The 16119-nt window shown below is 42.4% G+C and overlaps 1 protein-coding gene across 1 annotated transcript in view; it reads left to right on the forward strand.

Moving 5' to 3' along the window:
- The window catches only part of MET (MET proto-oncogene, receptor tyrosine kinase), a 139270-nt gene that overhangs the window by 59570 nt on the left and 63581 nt on the right, over nucleotides 1-16119 (forward strand). The window lies entirely within an intron of this gene.

Genomic DNA, 16119 nt, shown 5'->3' on the forward strand with positions numbered 1-16119 from the left:
TAATCTTTTCCAAAAACAAATTAATTTGTGTAACTGTATTCTTTAACATAATTTGAGGGCATGCCAATGGTTTCAGAGTAAAATCCATACTCTTTATTAGTCCTATATAATCAAGATGTAATATGCAAATAGTCATTACGCTGTGAAGCGTAACAACCAACCACGTAACAACTGGATCATGGATCAGCAGGAGGGTGAGGCAGCGAGCTACATGCGGGTGGCAGAGAGCTACAGGAGGGGGCAGGGCAGCAAACTATGAGGGGGGCGGGGGAGCAGAGGGAGCTACAGGAGGGTGACAGTGAGCTACTGGCAAGCTACTGGCGAGCTACTGGCACATGGATTCATGCGCAGGGCTACTAGTAGTATGATATTCAAGGAATTTCTTACCTTGGCCCTGGCTGTTTCTTGGGCCTTCTCACACCTAGTGGTGTGCTGGTGAATGTTTAACAGGGGGGAAGAGGAATCATAAGCCCCTGATTTGTAGTGTTCACAAATTTCCATGGTAGAAATACCCCATCAAGCTAATTTCAAGCTACCAAGGTAGAGTCACTGAACAAGAATTAGAAAGAAATGTTCGTAGTCGACTCTGTAATCTGGTACAAAAGAGCTCAAGCACACCTTATCCATCTCTCAACCTATCATTTTTTTTGTGTGCCCTTGACTGGGAATCAAACCCTTTGGTGTGTGGGCCAATGCTCTAGCCACTTACCAACACCAGATAGGGCCTATCCTCATTCTTTTTGCTGCTCTGATTGGATAGGGTGTTTTGTTGTTGTTTTTTTACCTTTTCTTTCATTCAATCCTCTGCTTCATCCAAGCTACTGTTTATTCCTTTCAGTGTATCTTTGATGTCATATGTTGTATTCTTCATTTCAGATTACGTTTTCTATGTCTTTTTCCATACTGTTGTAGTGCTCACTAAGTTCTTTGAGCATCTTTATAACCATTACTTTGAACTCTATGTCTGATAAACGGCTTGTCTTCATTTAGCTCTTTTTCTGGGGAGTTCTCCTATTCCTTCATTTGGAGTCTATTTGTTTGTCTTCCCATTTTGGCTGCCTCTTTGCATTTCTTCTATATATTACATAGATCTGCTGTGACTGCCAGCCTTCATGGGATGCCCTTTCGTGGTAGGTGTCCTGTGGGACTCAGTGGTGTGGTCTCCTTGGTCTCCTGAGCTGGATGCTCTAAGAATGTCCCTTGTGTGGGTTATGTGGGCCCTCCTGTTGTAATTTAGTCTTGGTTTCTGTTTACCTGTTTGTGCCTGGGATCGACCCTCAGGCTGGCTTACTGTGAGGCTCAAATCCAACCACAGTGTGCAAGCTCTTTTGCAAGTCCTGACAAAAAAAAAAAAAAACAGAAAAAAAAGCGGAATTCGGCACAGCACAGTTTAGTGCCTGCTGAGATCTCTCTTTGAACCTGATGTTTGTGAAGTTTGTTGGGTTCTGTTCTGTTGTCTGAAGCTGGGCACTTGGTGTGTTGGTTCTCAGCCTCTTAGAAGGGACTCTGTTGCAGGTCAATGTCAGATGCTATCTGTCCCTGACCCTTGTAAACCTATTTGAAGCTACAAGCAATCCACAGTTTGTGGCTGCCTCTGCTGGGCTTGGATGGGTACGGGAAGGACCAAACTGTACTCCAAGACTGGCTTTTTACCAGCACCAGGCCCAGGGCAGGTCAGCAAAAATCCTGAAGCACCCCAGGATCCACCTCCACCTGCCTCTGCCTGCCAGCTGCCTGTTAGGCTCATACACTGAAAGAACCTCTGGTGGAATCAAGAGGATGGGCTAGTGCAGTGGTCGGCAAACTCATTAGTCAACAGAGCCAAATATCAACAGTACAACGATTGAAATTTCTTTTGAGAGCCAAATTTTTCAAACTTAAACTATATAGGTAGGTACACTGTTATTAACTTAATTAGGGTACTCCTAAGCTGGCCTTTGCTAAAAACGTCCTCAATCTGATTGAGGTACATTCGCTGAGGTCGACCCCTTCCAACTCTCCCATCCACACTCGTCTTGTATACTTGTTTCAGATAGACGAGTGTGGATGGGAGAGTTGGAAGGGGTCGACCTCAGCGAACATACCTCAAAACAATGTACCTCCCCCGCGCTGCACATCCCACGGCCCGCCTGCGCTGCGTCTCCAGTCGCCCGACAGACGACACCCCCCACTTCTTCTAATGCCACTTCTTCAAAATGGACTCGCCCAGGCCGAAAACTGACTTCTGCACATGGGCCACGAAGTTTCAGTCGCACTGTACGTGCGCACCCGCACATGGTACTTTATGGAAGAGCCACACTCAAGGGGCCAAAGAGCCGCATTGTGGCTCATGAGCCGCGGTTTGCGGACCACTGGTGTTTTGGATAGGGTACATCCCCTTGAGGGGAAGACGTACTTCAGACTTCAGGGATAGTGGTGGGTGTGGTCCCCACCCCGGAGCCACACCACTGAGTCTGTCCTGGGTTTTTTCCCTGACCTCCCTAGGGCAAAGCCCCTAGTTGCCAGATGGGTGGGGCCTCCAGAGCCCAGAGGTTGGGTCTGCCAGCAGCCAGGAGGGTGTTTGGAAGTGCTGGAAAAGGCCAAGCTACAAACCAAAGCCAGCTGCCACTAGTGCCAGGCTAGGAGCCACTTAGCAATAGGTATAGGGCATGCCAGGGCCAGATGCTGTTTGTTTGAGAGATTTTAGGAAAATTGGTAGCATGAGCCAAGATAGGTCATTTGTATGGAAAAGCCACTGGAAGGGTTTAGGTGGGTCCAAAAGTTGGGTGGGGTATGTAGGGTCTCAGGAAGTCAGTAGGGTGGAGCAAACGGTGTTAACCGTGTTGATGGAGATTCAGATATGGTGTCTGCCTCCCAGCTCTGTGGTAGTCGCTCAGCCAAAGAAAAATGGCCTGTGCCAGCACTTTTGTGTGGGAGAAAGCTGCCCCTTCACCCCTGGCCCTGTTGCCAGACAATTCATTTCCTCCCTATACGTCCAAGTTGCCTTCTGAGCTGCTGCGCCAGTGCTGGAGTTCTAAGCAAGTGAGTCTGAGTAAGTCCCTGCACAGGCCCTTTAGGAGGAATGCCTGGGACTCCTGCAGCACTTTGTCTCACCCAGCCACAATTTCTGCTGGTTTCCACAGCCAGAGGTTATGGGGACTTCTCTCCCTGGCACTGGAACCCTGGGCTGGGGGCCCTGGTATAGGGCTGAGACCCTCACTTCTCGGAGGGACCTCAGCAGATGAGATATCCCTCTCCGTTTTTAACTGCTACACATGGGTATTGGGCCAGCCCATATAGGGTCTCTGCCCATTCTACCAGTCTGTTTGTAGCTTCTTTATATCCTTAGTTATAGAACTTCTGTTCAGCTAGAATCAGTGGTTCTCAACCTGTGGGTCACGACCCCTTTGGGGGTCGAAGGACCCTTTCACAGGGGTCAGTTAAGACCATCGGAAAACACATATATAATTACATATTGTTTTTGTGATTAATATCTATGCTTTAATTATGTTCAATTTGTAACAATGAAATTAGGGGTCACCACAACATGAGGAACTACATTAAAGGGTCGCGGCATTAGGAAGGTTGAGAACCACTGAGCTAGATTCAAGCAGTTCTGAATGTGGTTGTTCTGCCGTTTAGTTGTGATTTTGATGTGGTTGTGGGAGGTGCTGAGTACTGCTGAGTTTTTCTACGCTGTCAACTTGACCATAAGCCTCTGCCTATTCTTTACAGTTCCACTCGGGCATTTTCTTCCCCCGGGAAATCTCTAGTTTTTCCCTCATGCCGCATTCTGGGTAACCTGCCTTTCCAGCGCACTTCAGTAGCACCCTCAGATTATTTCTGCCATATCGCCTACCACACTAGTCCTGAAGATACCTCAAGAGGAAATATAGGATATATGACTTATTTCGTATAGATATAGATATAGATAGATATGGATATAGATATAGATATAGATATAGATATAGATATAGATATTGTACACAAGTGTATGGACCCATGTATACTTGTACATGAAGTATATTCTACTCCAAATATAATGGTGGACATTGCTCCAACAGTGGTACTAGTGCCCCTGAAGGTATGGACTATAGTTTTTATCTCTACATTCCCGGTACCTAACCCAGTAGCTTCAACATAATATATATTTATCAAATGAGCAAGTAATTATGATGACAAATTATGGTTAGTAAAAGTAATTGTTAGATAAAAGTTATTCATTCTCTTTCAAATCTCTAAAAACTAATTTATAGAATTGGGGAGCTGCCAAAAGTCAAATGAGCTCTGAAAACACTACGCCCCTTTCTTATACACACACACACACACACACACACACACACACCTCTTCCAACCACCATTTTGAGATGAAGATGGATCAAAAACAAAGAGGAGAAGAATGAAAGGAGAAGGAAAGATGAAGATAGGGAGGGTGAATAAGTAGAATTTCCAGAGCTTTGTAATCAAAATGGGAAAAAAACACAATTAAAGCCATTAAGAGAGAAAGGCAGGGGCAGCCTGTCTGCTCCTTAAGGCCTTCGTGAGCCTGTCAACAGAGCTTCCCCCTGAGTGGGGGACACTGTCTGTATGAGGACCTTTAGGCAACACCTTCTGGTGGACATCGCTCAAGCAGTGGTACCAGTGGAGTGGACCCTCCCCCGCCACATGAAGTTTGCATTTAGAATCCACAGATTTTCACTGTCGATCAGCAATGTGTGATTTCAAGTTTAAAATAATGACTGGATTAAGGAAAAGACGTTAGTTAAGAACAAAGGTCTTTTTCAGTGCCGCTCTGACTGTGGCCTCAAGATTAGACTCCATAGCGACACCGTTTCATAAGCACTAGGTCCGTGCTTGATACGGATAGAAACGTTCCTAAGCTTGGCCTTGATGTAGATGCAGTAAGATTAGAAGAATGTGGTAAGGTCCTCAGGGAAGGTGGCCCATAGATTGAAGTTTCTGATGAACAGTTACGGTCAGGAACAAGGGGAGAACGAGTCTCACTGCCCCCTGCCAGCATGGAAAAGAGGGATAAGAGGTGATGACAGTGGGGGCAGGCTAGAGTACAGTCCCCTGTTTAAACAGTAGTTGGGGCACAGCTGAAGGACTCAGGTTTCATCCATCTTTCACCTCTTCTGGCCATTCATCAGCCAAGACATTCATCAGCCTGTTTCTGTTGGTTGTGACACTGTTAGACACATGAACAGACATGGCTCTTATCTCCCACGGGAAGAACTGCTTCTGTGTTATTGGTTAGTGCATAGTAACTGGTGTCCTGTCTTCTGAGTATCTGTTAGACCCCTTTGAGTCAGTACAGTAAAATTTGTTTTCTGTTAACTAAATAGAGAAAATCAGAAAACCTCTGCACATTAAGCATTAAAATTGGCCTTACTTGGAACAACTTTCTTGAGTAATCACTCTGTCACTCCTGGCTTTGATCGAAGTGCAAGAAGAGGCTGTTTTAGATCTGGTTCACCTTAGGAAATGATAATAAAGAAGCAAAAGTTTTAACACTTAGGTTTCCAAAGGCCCTGTCATTGTAGAATTCTGAATTTTTTGATTCCTGAGGATACCTCGAGAGGAAATATATGATATATGACTTATTTCACTCATATACATCCATACACACATATACATGAAGTATATTCTCCAAATATTTATCTCTTCCCCCTTCAATCATTCAACTTCTGTCAAGACCCAGCTCAACTTCAGCCTCTGCCATGATCCTTCCCCGCTGCTGAAGCTCACACTGATCTTATCCTTTTTCTCATCGTATAGCATTTACTACCTGTACCAGTATTTTCAGCACTTATCTGTCAGCTATATTCTTTGTGCTTTGCATTATTAATTAGCTTTTTTGTGCGTCTCTTGTCTCCCTGTGTACATGGTGCCATCAAGTAACACTGAGGGACCAGGTTGGACTGTTGGTAGAAGCATTTGCTAGGATTGGCAAACTGGCTTGTTTTTGTACGTCCAGTAAGTTAAAAATTATTTTTAAATTTTTAAAGGGTTAGAAAATAACACAAACAAACCAATATATATTACAGCAACCCTATGATACTCAAAGCCTGTAATATGTTTGCTATCTAGCTCTTCACAAAAGAAGTGTGCCAACCCCTGCTTTAGAGAATAATGAAAATCAATAGCGGACAGATTATAGGTTCCACCTTCCTAGCTGTAAGTAATTCTATTAGGTATGAGTGTTTCCATTTTACAGGTAAAGAACCTGAGGCTTGTTAATCTAAATAATTAAAATTTTGGACTTCACCTTTATAGGCATTAGGAGGAGCCACTAGACCAACAACAACAATAATAATAACTATTTAAGTTGCACGGGGGCAGGAACTTAGTCCTTTTTGTTCATTGCTGTATCCTTCCAACACCCGGAACAATATCTGTCACATGGTATGGTTTTTATTAGTTTCCTGTGGATGCCATAACAAATTACCACAAACTTTGTAGCTTAAAACTACAGAAATTTATTCTCACACAGTCTGGAGGCTGGAGTTTGCAATCAAGGTGTCGACCAAGTTCATGCTCCCTTTGAAGACTCTAGGGAAGAAGCTTTCTTTACTTATAGTTCTGGTGCTCCCAGGAATTCCTTATGTTGCAGCAGCATAACTCCTATCTCTGCCTCCATCTTCACTTGGCCATCTCCCCTATGAGTCTCTGTGTGTCCTCTCTTCTTATAAAGACAGTGGACTTAGGGCTCACACTCAATCCAGGATGATGTTATCTCAAGATCCTTAATGAATTACACATCAAAGAGCCTATTTTCAAATAAGAACATATTTTGAGGTCCCAAGGGAACATTAGTTTTGGGGTCGGAATCTACTCAACCTACTGCAGGTCTCAATAAATATTTTATTTTATTTTTCAATTATAGTTTACATTCCGTATTATTTTGTATTAGTTTCAGGTGTACTCAAATATTTTTAAATGACTAAATGAATGAAGAAAGTGATCCTTTAATATGTTGTTAGCACTGGATTCATTTCATTTAAACTTCAAAACAATTCTATTAGATAGAATGTGTTTTTCCATTTTACAAGGGAAGTGAGTCTTAGAGAGCTAAGTATCTATCCTCGCTTAGTTTTCACAGCCAGTAAGGGCAGGGCCACACTGAACTCATGTTCTTCCCCACTAGGCCTGGGTGATTACCGCTAGACATGACTAAAAAGGGGTTTGGGACTATTACACTAAATATTTACAGAGGTGAAATTCAGGGAAGAGGGTCTGAAATCAAGGAAATCAGATTGTAGGAGGCCAAGTATCAAATTTCTTTAATTTGATTAAAAATCTGTAAGTATCAATAGGTGGGCATAAACAACAAAAGAAAAAGAGGGGTGGCAAAGATGGCTGAGACCGAACACTTAGGGAGAGGGTGGCTACTGATGCCAAATAGAAAGCTAGAAGAGGGAGTCAGCTTGGAAAGAAAGATGAATAATTGGAATGTCATCAATGGCATATTCACACTTGGCCTGGAGGCGTTTGCAGAGACAGGGCTGGTCCCCAGAAGAGAGATGTGTGAAGTGAGGTCATCATCACCCTGAGGCAGCATCCAGCATCTCATGAATCAGCAGTGTTGAGCCAGCAGCGGCTGGCCTGGTGGTGCTACGTTTGTGGCCATCTGAGGGTGAACACACGGCCAGAGAATGCCCTTTTTTCCTTCTTATAGATGAATCAACCCTCCTTGAACTGCCCCCCAGCTTTGCTCCCCTGCTAGAATTGCAATTGAGGTCTCAGATTTTTATGAACCACTTTGGCTTGAAGCTGTGAGGTGGGATTATGTCCGTCATCAAAGGGAGTTGGTGGCAGCAAAAGGATAGAGGAAGCATCTTTCTTTTAGTCTGTGTGCACTGAGTACATCATCAGGCTGAATCCTGTTCATAACACAAGCAGTGTAATCAGATTCTGAGGGTTTGAGCCACCCTAGCAGTCTGGCCAAGAGAGCTGACTCTTCTGCATTTTGCAAAAAATCGGGCTTCGATGTTAACATCTTGGACATTTGAGTACAGACTGAGAGAAGTTTAAATGTGTCTGAAAGAATCAACCTGATATTGAAGTTCAAAGCTCTATACTTCTGCCTAAGGTCAATTCCAGACCACCCCTTCCTCAGTCCCACTTAGTAAAGAGAAAAGAGCACTTGAATGAAATTTGGGGAAATAGGGTAAGTGGAATTCCTGAAATTAAAGCAGTTGAGTTTTTAGTCAACTATAGGAAAGCCCTGGGCAAAGAGGGACCTTCTATTTTGAAATAGGCATCCCCCTGAAAACCATTACTCCATGTTCATAGAATCTGTGCAAAGTATAATTATGAATAAAGTTTAGATTACTTTGCTTCTGTTAATTTATTCATGGGCAAGGAAGGAAGAGGGCTGGTATGAGTGAACTAGCAAAGATTTTACAAGGCATTACATTTCTTTTAAAAATCTATCTGTAAGACATTTAAATCTATAGATGAGCTAAATCTGTCCTATAGATCAATTAAAAGAATCACTATTTTAAACATACCACATTCTTAATTATACTGAATTTAAATGTAATTGCATATTCACTGCATGCATCATAATGTTAATTAGGGGAGACATTTTGAATCAAATACATTGAGGTACATAGCACTTCAGTTTCCTTTTTATAAAATAAAACTCAGACCCAGAAAAATAAAATGATTTGCCTGAAGTCATGTGACTCATCAAATCCTAGCTGGGGTACACCTAGTCCTGTCCTGCAGGTATGCTCATTCCTTTCTGCCGGGTCCTTAGATCAGCCCTAGAGTGTGTGTGGATTTGTCTCAGAAACACTGTAGGAGCCTGTAAGTAAGTAGCCTGATGCAATCTAAGGAATATAGGATTTGAAATCAACAACTAGGATTTAAGCTATGATATTTACTCATAACTCCTTGAACCTCATTTTCTTCATCGGTAGAAATAGGATGTTCACAACAAACCCAATTCAGCCTTCAGAGGTCCAGATCAATAATGTGCTTTGAAAATCACAATCCACTATACAGTTGTTATTTAGCACTACAGTAAACCCTTGGTTTTGCGGCCCTCAATTTAATGGAGTTTGGATTTAAGGGAAAAAATTTCCAGTCCTTATGGCATATGTGAACATTAATACCCTGTTCATTTTAAAATGCTTTTAACCAAGATTTGCTTATAATTACATTAACAGGTTATTTTTACTATTAATTCACTGTTATTTTTAACAAATGTTTACAAATAGGCCACAGGTTGGAAAAAAAACACTGTAGTAATTTTGCCAACATAAATAAATATTGCATATCTGCAACTATAGTGAACATATATAAATCCAAGAGTCACCGCTCATAAACAATGTTCAGGAATGATTAGTACATGATCACACTGCCTCATGCGGTAATTGTTTCTGCTGTCACATGCGCTAAGCCATGCCCCAGCCGTGTGCATTTGTTTACTCAAGATGACTGGCAAACACATGCATTCAATATAAATTTAAAATTACTGTAATACATATAGAAAACTTTCCTGTGAAATTAAACTTTTCATACATACTTAATTTTAATGACACAAACATGTCTATATAAGTAAAAACAGGTAAACTAACTAATTTGTCAATTTTTAACATACTCATTTGGAAAACTGACTTTATTATATAATGGACACCCCCTCACCAGAATTAGTCTGTTATATCGAGGCTTTACTATATTATTGTGAGCTCCTATGAGCTGTGATCAGTCATGAATGTTTCAAACCTGCTTAGGACATCAAGAAACTGGAGAGAGCTTTTGCCATAGCCGGTTTTGCTCAGTGAGTAGAGCATCAGCCTGCAGACCAAAAGGTCCCTGGTTCGATTCCGGTCAAGGGCGTGTACCTTGGTTGCAGGCTCTTCCCTGGCCTGGGCCCTGGTCGCTGCATGTGCAGGAAGCAACCAATCTATGTGTTTCTCTCATGTCACTGTTTCTCTCATCTCTTCCACTCTCTCTAAAAGATCAATGGAAAAATATCCTCAGGTGAGGATTAACAAAACAGCAAAAAAAAGAAATTGGAGAGAGTTTTTTAATAGGCTCTCTCCACTTCTCACTTCCCATTTATTCATTGTTTTCTTTTAAAATGTATTTTTATTATAATATGCTCATATATATATATATATATATACATATATATATATGTATATATATATATATATATGAGTCATGTGCTGTATATATGTATGTGTGTATGAAAAATAAAACAAATACTGACTTCTCTGCCACTGGCTTAAAAAGAGAATATTACCAAGGCCTTTGAAGCCCTCTGTGTGTCCCACCCCAATCATATCCTCTCCCTCTCAGAAAAGTGGATAAACAACGATTGTGATTTTTTTGTTGTTGTTCATCTTTCCCTTGCCTTTAGTTGTACTACCCATGTCTCTTCCCAAACAATGTATTTGTATTGGGTGAATTTTTTTCTTTCTTCTTTTTCCCTCTTGACATATATGTCAGGGATAAATTATTATCTTCCTGCATCCTTATACTATCCACCTCATTCTTTGTCACAGTACCTCCTTCCCACCCATTAAAACACATCACTCCTGTTACTCTAAAGACCTTGTAAAGAGAGACATTGAAGAGAGCCAAGATTCAGGTTTACATGAGCAAGGAGTGGGTGTCCATACCTATCAGGCAGTGGGACATCAGTTGCCAGGGCAAATGCAAGAATCCAAGAATGGGAAGGGTCCTGTGTCCTCTGAGACTCATTTGGTCATCTGATCCTTCACCTTAATGGGAAAATTAAAAAAAAACAAACACCTAAAATATAAATCAAGGTTAGTTTGGATGTCCTATAAGAAATTTAGACTTTTCCTGCAGGCCTTTGGGAAGCAACTAGGTTTGGGGAAAAAGTGAATGACAAAGCATAACTGCTTCAAGGCAGATGAGATAGGAAACCAAAAGGCCAGAGAGAAAACTCCTAGCCTGGGGCAGGGGTGGGGGTGTTGCTGCAGAGCACAGGAGGGATGCCTCAGATAGAGTCTTGGGATTTCACAACTGGTTGGATGTGGGAAATGCTAGAGAAAGAGGAGTTGGTGATGACTGAAATGTCAGTTACCTGGATGGAAACATGATAATGAGCCAAAATAGTAAGTTAACAAGAGAGGTCAATTTGAAAGCCAAAATGACTAGAACAGCCCACAATGATTAACTCCAGTCTTTCTCTCCACAAAGGGATCAGAGGTGGGTGAATCTTCATTTCCTACTTTCAAGAGTTCATAGATTTTTTACAGGTTAAATGATAAACTTTTGTTCAATGACTCTAGCTCTTTGTTCCTCATACATAAAATTAGGGGCTGGAGTAAGGGGGTGTCTAAGGCCCTCTCCCCTTTGGTAATTATGCGGTTCTCAGAACTTTGCCTGGAATAGGACATAGTAGCAAAAGAAACGCATGAGCTTGGCAGTCAGAGAGAACTAAATCCTAATGCCAGGTCCAGTGTGAACTGGGCGCTGTGGCTGTGCCCTTGGTTTGCCCTGCGCCTCCTCCTGAAAACTGAGTGTGATAAAAGCTCACAGGGCCGCTGTGAGTCTGGCTGTATGTGGAAATGCCCAACCTCAGTGCCTGGCACAGTGTAGGTGCAGGAAAAAGATAGACTTCCTCCCTCCCTTCCTTCCTTCCTTCTTCCTCCCTTTGTTACGAATAGGAGAGCGTTAGTCTGGATCCCCAACTGGTGCTTCGGGAAAACCTTCTCTGTGGTGCCCCAAAGCAGCTGTTGTACCAGAGAACCGCTTTCCACCAGCCTTCCTTAGTTTTCTCCCAAAGCTCAAGACCTCCCGGCTTTGAGGGAAGTGTGAGTGGCAAGGATTCCCTTAGCAGCCGGTCTGTCGTTGCTTTTCCGGCTGGACCCAACCCCACTCCAAGAGCACAGCAGAGAGCTCCCTGTGCATAAAGTGGTTAGAAGCCACACCAGCTTCCCTGTGCAAAGAAGCAGCAACACGTTCAGTCATTGTCTGTAAGGGGCACAGGGAATCAGACCGAGATTTGGTGCTATGTGCACAGCGCTTTATCTTTGCAGTGCTGAGAGCCGAAAACAAGGCTCTCTGGGAGTTAAAGTTCTACTCAGGCTCAAAGACAGCATGCGGCCCTAGGCCAGGTCCTGCCACCCTGACCCCGGCCGCTGAGTTTATCTTGATTCTCAGCAGGAAGAGTCAAGGAGTAGTTCCCTCTCCTACAGTGAACCCTGGAATGGTACATTTTTCTGGAAGTTCAGACCCCTACCCCTCTCCTACAGATCTCGGTGACGGAGAAAATTAAGAACAAAAACAGTTAGGCTCTCCCGGCTTATGAATTTGAATGCCACCTGAACCGGACATGATGTTAGTTTTTTTGGTTCCAAACTGCACAATTTTTCAGAATCAAAGAGTTCTGTAAATCCTATTCCAGCATTTTGCAGTGTTTCTATACTTAGGAATGTGTTTTGGGGGAAATAGAGACATAACTTAATCTTGTCGGTCCTTGAGGAGGTTCCATTTAGAGACCTTCCTATTTCCTGAAGGAGAAGCCTGGAAGCGTACAAAGTAAATGTTACCTCAACTCTGACTCAGAGTTTCTGCATGTATGCCTTCCACATGAGGAAACAGGAGGCTGAAGTTCTGATCATATTACTCTTCCTTCATTTAAAAATGATTAGCAAGTCCCTGCAGGTTTTCAGACACTCTGAGAGCCAGCTCACCTCCGTTCTCCTGCTCACCCCGTTCAGAAAGGCAGACCACAAAGCAAGCTGGGGAGGCACGCGGGCTATATGTCTGGTCACTTTGCAGATACATTAATTTTTCAGCGAGCTGTTACCAATACAGACTGTGCTGGGCACAAAACATAGTAGGGATAAAAAATGAATAAGACAATTTCTGGCCTCTTGTTGATAGAAGGCTGTTACTAGTTTACAGTCAAAGACTCTACTCCATTCACGGCAAGCTGTTTTACATCCCAGTGAATTCATAACTCCACCAGCACTGGACTTTGAGGGTTTAAGGTTTCCAGGATGCCACCTCATTAAAGAAAAAAAGGAGTAAGGTCAAGCAAGAGAAGGACAAAAGAAGCACAGAAGCTGACCCTGAAGAGTAGTCACCTCTATAATGGAATACTTGAAATGGCCTTCAATTTAAAACTGGTATTTGCTCCTTTAAGCAGGTCCCCTCGATTCTAGCTGTCTCTGCAAAATGGATGATTGATCACCAATGGAAACTTAATTACCAGTTAATCGGTTACTATTGAATTGCTGGTACATCTCAGTTGTCTGCTACGCCTCAGAGTAATCTATAGTACTTTAGTGAAGAAAAGCTTCTAATTAAATAGCATTCACTAATGTATTAAAATGCATGTCTAGAGCTAAAACATTTCATTAATTATGAGTCAGTAGGTTTAGCATCTCAGAGACTCTGTTTGCTAATTTGTCACTATTTAAAATGAAGACATAGTTGTTGCTTACATAAAATAGTATTGTGGGTGATTTTTAAGCAGTAAAAGAGAGTAGATATAAGAATTTCACATTCCATGTAACAGAAATTTGACCTTAAGGAGTAAGGTGATTTTATATAAGGATAATGAAGTTTTTTATTTCAATTTGTTCTTGAACACTAAGTTGGTTTGAAATATAATGACAATTTTCTGGTTATTATAAATATAATGGGATAATAATAGAGAATTTCTAATCTTCAAATAATTTTCCAGGATTTATATAGCAAAATACAAAGATGTGTAAGAATGAACTTTTTTTCCCCTCTTTTTCTTCCAAGTTAACCTTCATTTTCCTTAATACATCCTCCTGCTCCCTAGTTATCTGCCCCAAATTTACCAATTCGAAATTATCTTGTCAGGATAGTTAGGAGTCAGACATTCTATTTATCCCTTATAAACTCTTAACTGCCTATATTCCTTTAAAAAAAAAGCTTTGATAATATTGGTTCATATCTCCACGCTCATTCCCCATCTACCCATAACTGATTCAGTTACTTGTTCATTTGATTAATATTCACTGAAGATTTACTGTATGAGGTATTTCATCTATTATAAGCAAGTACAGTGGTGAACAAACAGGTCCCTAATCCCAGAGAGCCACCTAGAGAAGCCTCACATCAATCATATAACCAAAATAGAAGAATGTGACCTAGGTACTGGGATCAGGGAAGGCCTGCTGAGTAAATGATGACCAGCTGGGATCTGAAGGAGGCATAGCCGTTAGCAGAGTGCATGGAGGTGGAAGGAGGGCTTCAGGCAGAGGGAACAGCATGTGCAAAGGCCCTGTAACGGGAGGACACATGGCATATGTGGAAAACTGAAAGAAGGTCAGCTTGCTGAAGCACAGAGAGCAAAGGGTAGCACATTGCAGGGTAAATGTGCAGATGTTGGATAGGATTCAGATGAGTCAGGGCCCAAGAGATCACAAAAATTGTGTCCTTCACCTAAGAGCAATAAGGAGACATTTTTAAGTGTTTTAAACAGAGTTATATGATAAGACTTACGTTGTAAGAAGAAAATGTGGTTGCAATGTAGAGACTGGATCTGGAAAGCAATTGGGTAAGACTGGTGTGGCAGGTCCAGTTAGGAAGCCCAGGAGAGGGTGGGGGGATGGAGGGAGGGCTTGGATGAAGGTTGATGTGGTGGAGATAGAGAAAACTGGATGGACCCAGGAGATCTTTAGAAAGGACTGTTGATTGGAATTGGTAATGAACTGTACATGGGGAAGAATCAGGGATGACCCTTTGGTTTCTGACTTGTGCACCTGGAGTAATGGTAGAGCCATTCACTGGGGTGCATTATATCATAAGAGTAGGCATGGGGAAGACTGTGTTTTCTACACTAGCCGTGTTTAGCTTAGGTCTTTGAGCTGTCTGAGTGCAGATTTCATGGTGCGATTTATGCACAGTCAGCTCAGAGCAGAGGGGTAATCTGGAGGTACACAGGTGTCAACTAAATAGCAATAGCTGTCACAGGAGAGACTGAGAGCCTGGGGGAGAGTATGAGGAGTGAGTGGAAGAGCAGCCCTAAGATGGAGCCTTGAGAAACCCCAACATTGATAGCCAGGCATGGGTTTTCCTGCAAAGGAGACATAAATGCTGCAGCCTGAAAAGTAGGAGGAAAACAGGAGACTGAAGTGTTGAAGAGAAGGGAGCTCTTACTTGTCACGTATTACTGGACAGTGTTTTTTTGAATCCTTCCGTTTGAAGTTGAACCTGAAGGATAAATACCTGGTTGAGCGGTAATTGCCTTTCAGTAAGCTGGTTACTGAGGCATTCGATGTACAGCATTTGCATGTTTTGAGCCTTTCACTATAATGATGACAAATATGTAAGTGGGTTTTCTGCATGCTGGCTTCTACTGTAAAGGACTTTTATAAACTAGCTCATTTAATCTTCACAACAGTTCTCTAAGGTAGGCACATTTCTATAATTCCCTCAGTTTTACAGCTGGGGGAACTGAAATGGAGATGACATGAATTTCACAAACACAGAGAGGCTGTAGGGACTACATAAAGTAAACAGGCATTAGGGACCAGGGTTTGATGCAGGCACTGGGGTCTATGCTGTGCTGCCTTCCATGAATTATCTATCAACCATCATTTTGCGCCACCTCACTGCACACAGATGCACAAAGGCACACATTTTAAAGTATAATGTCCCGCCATCGCTGGGCGGCTCGGGACATTATACTTTATACATTATGCATTATACGTTGACTGGGGCATCATCCTGTACACCAAAAAGGTTGCAGGTTCAATCCCCAGATGGGGTGCATACAGGAGGCCACCAATTAATCTCTCTCTCTCTCTCCCTCCCTCTCTCTTTCCCTCCCTTCTTCCCCCCCCCCCGCCCCCCCCCCCACCCGCTTCCTCCCTCACCCTGCCTTCCTCTTCCTAAAATCAAACATATCCTCTGGTGAGAATTAAAAGAAAAAACTTGAATAAAATATAGTGTCCAAGTATGACTCCAACATTTATTACTATTCCAGTCGAAGTTCATCTCATTAGACTTGCCTGCTAGAAGCATTACCTTTAGGTCAAGGACTGAGACATTTACAGTTTTATTTTTCTTTAAATATACCAGCTAGGTTTCATCTTTATGCACATAATGAACCATGGTAACACTGTGATAGTAAAGTGTGCCCCCAGTTCAGAGTATGTGCACATGCAA

Source organism: Myotis yumanensis, unplaced genomic scaffold (assembly GCF_028538775.1).
Source record: "Myotis yumanensis isolate MYYU_CA2020_CCGP unplaced genomic scaffold, mMyoYum1.0.hap1 SCAF_9, whole genome shotgun sequence".
Classification (NCBI taxonomy): Eukaryota; Metazoa; Chordata; class Mammalia; order Chiroptera; family Vespertilionidae; genus Myotis; species Myotis yumanensis.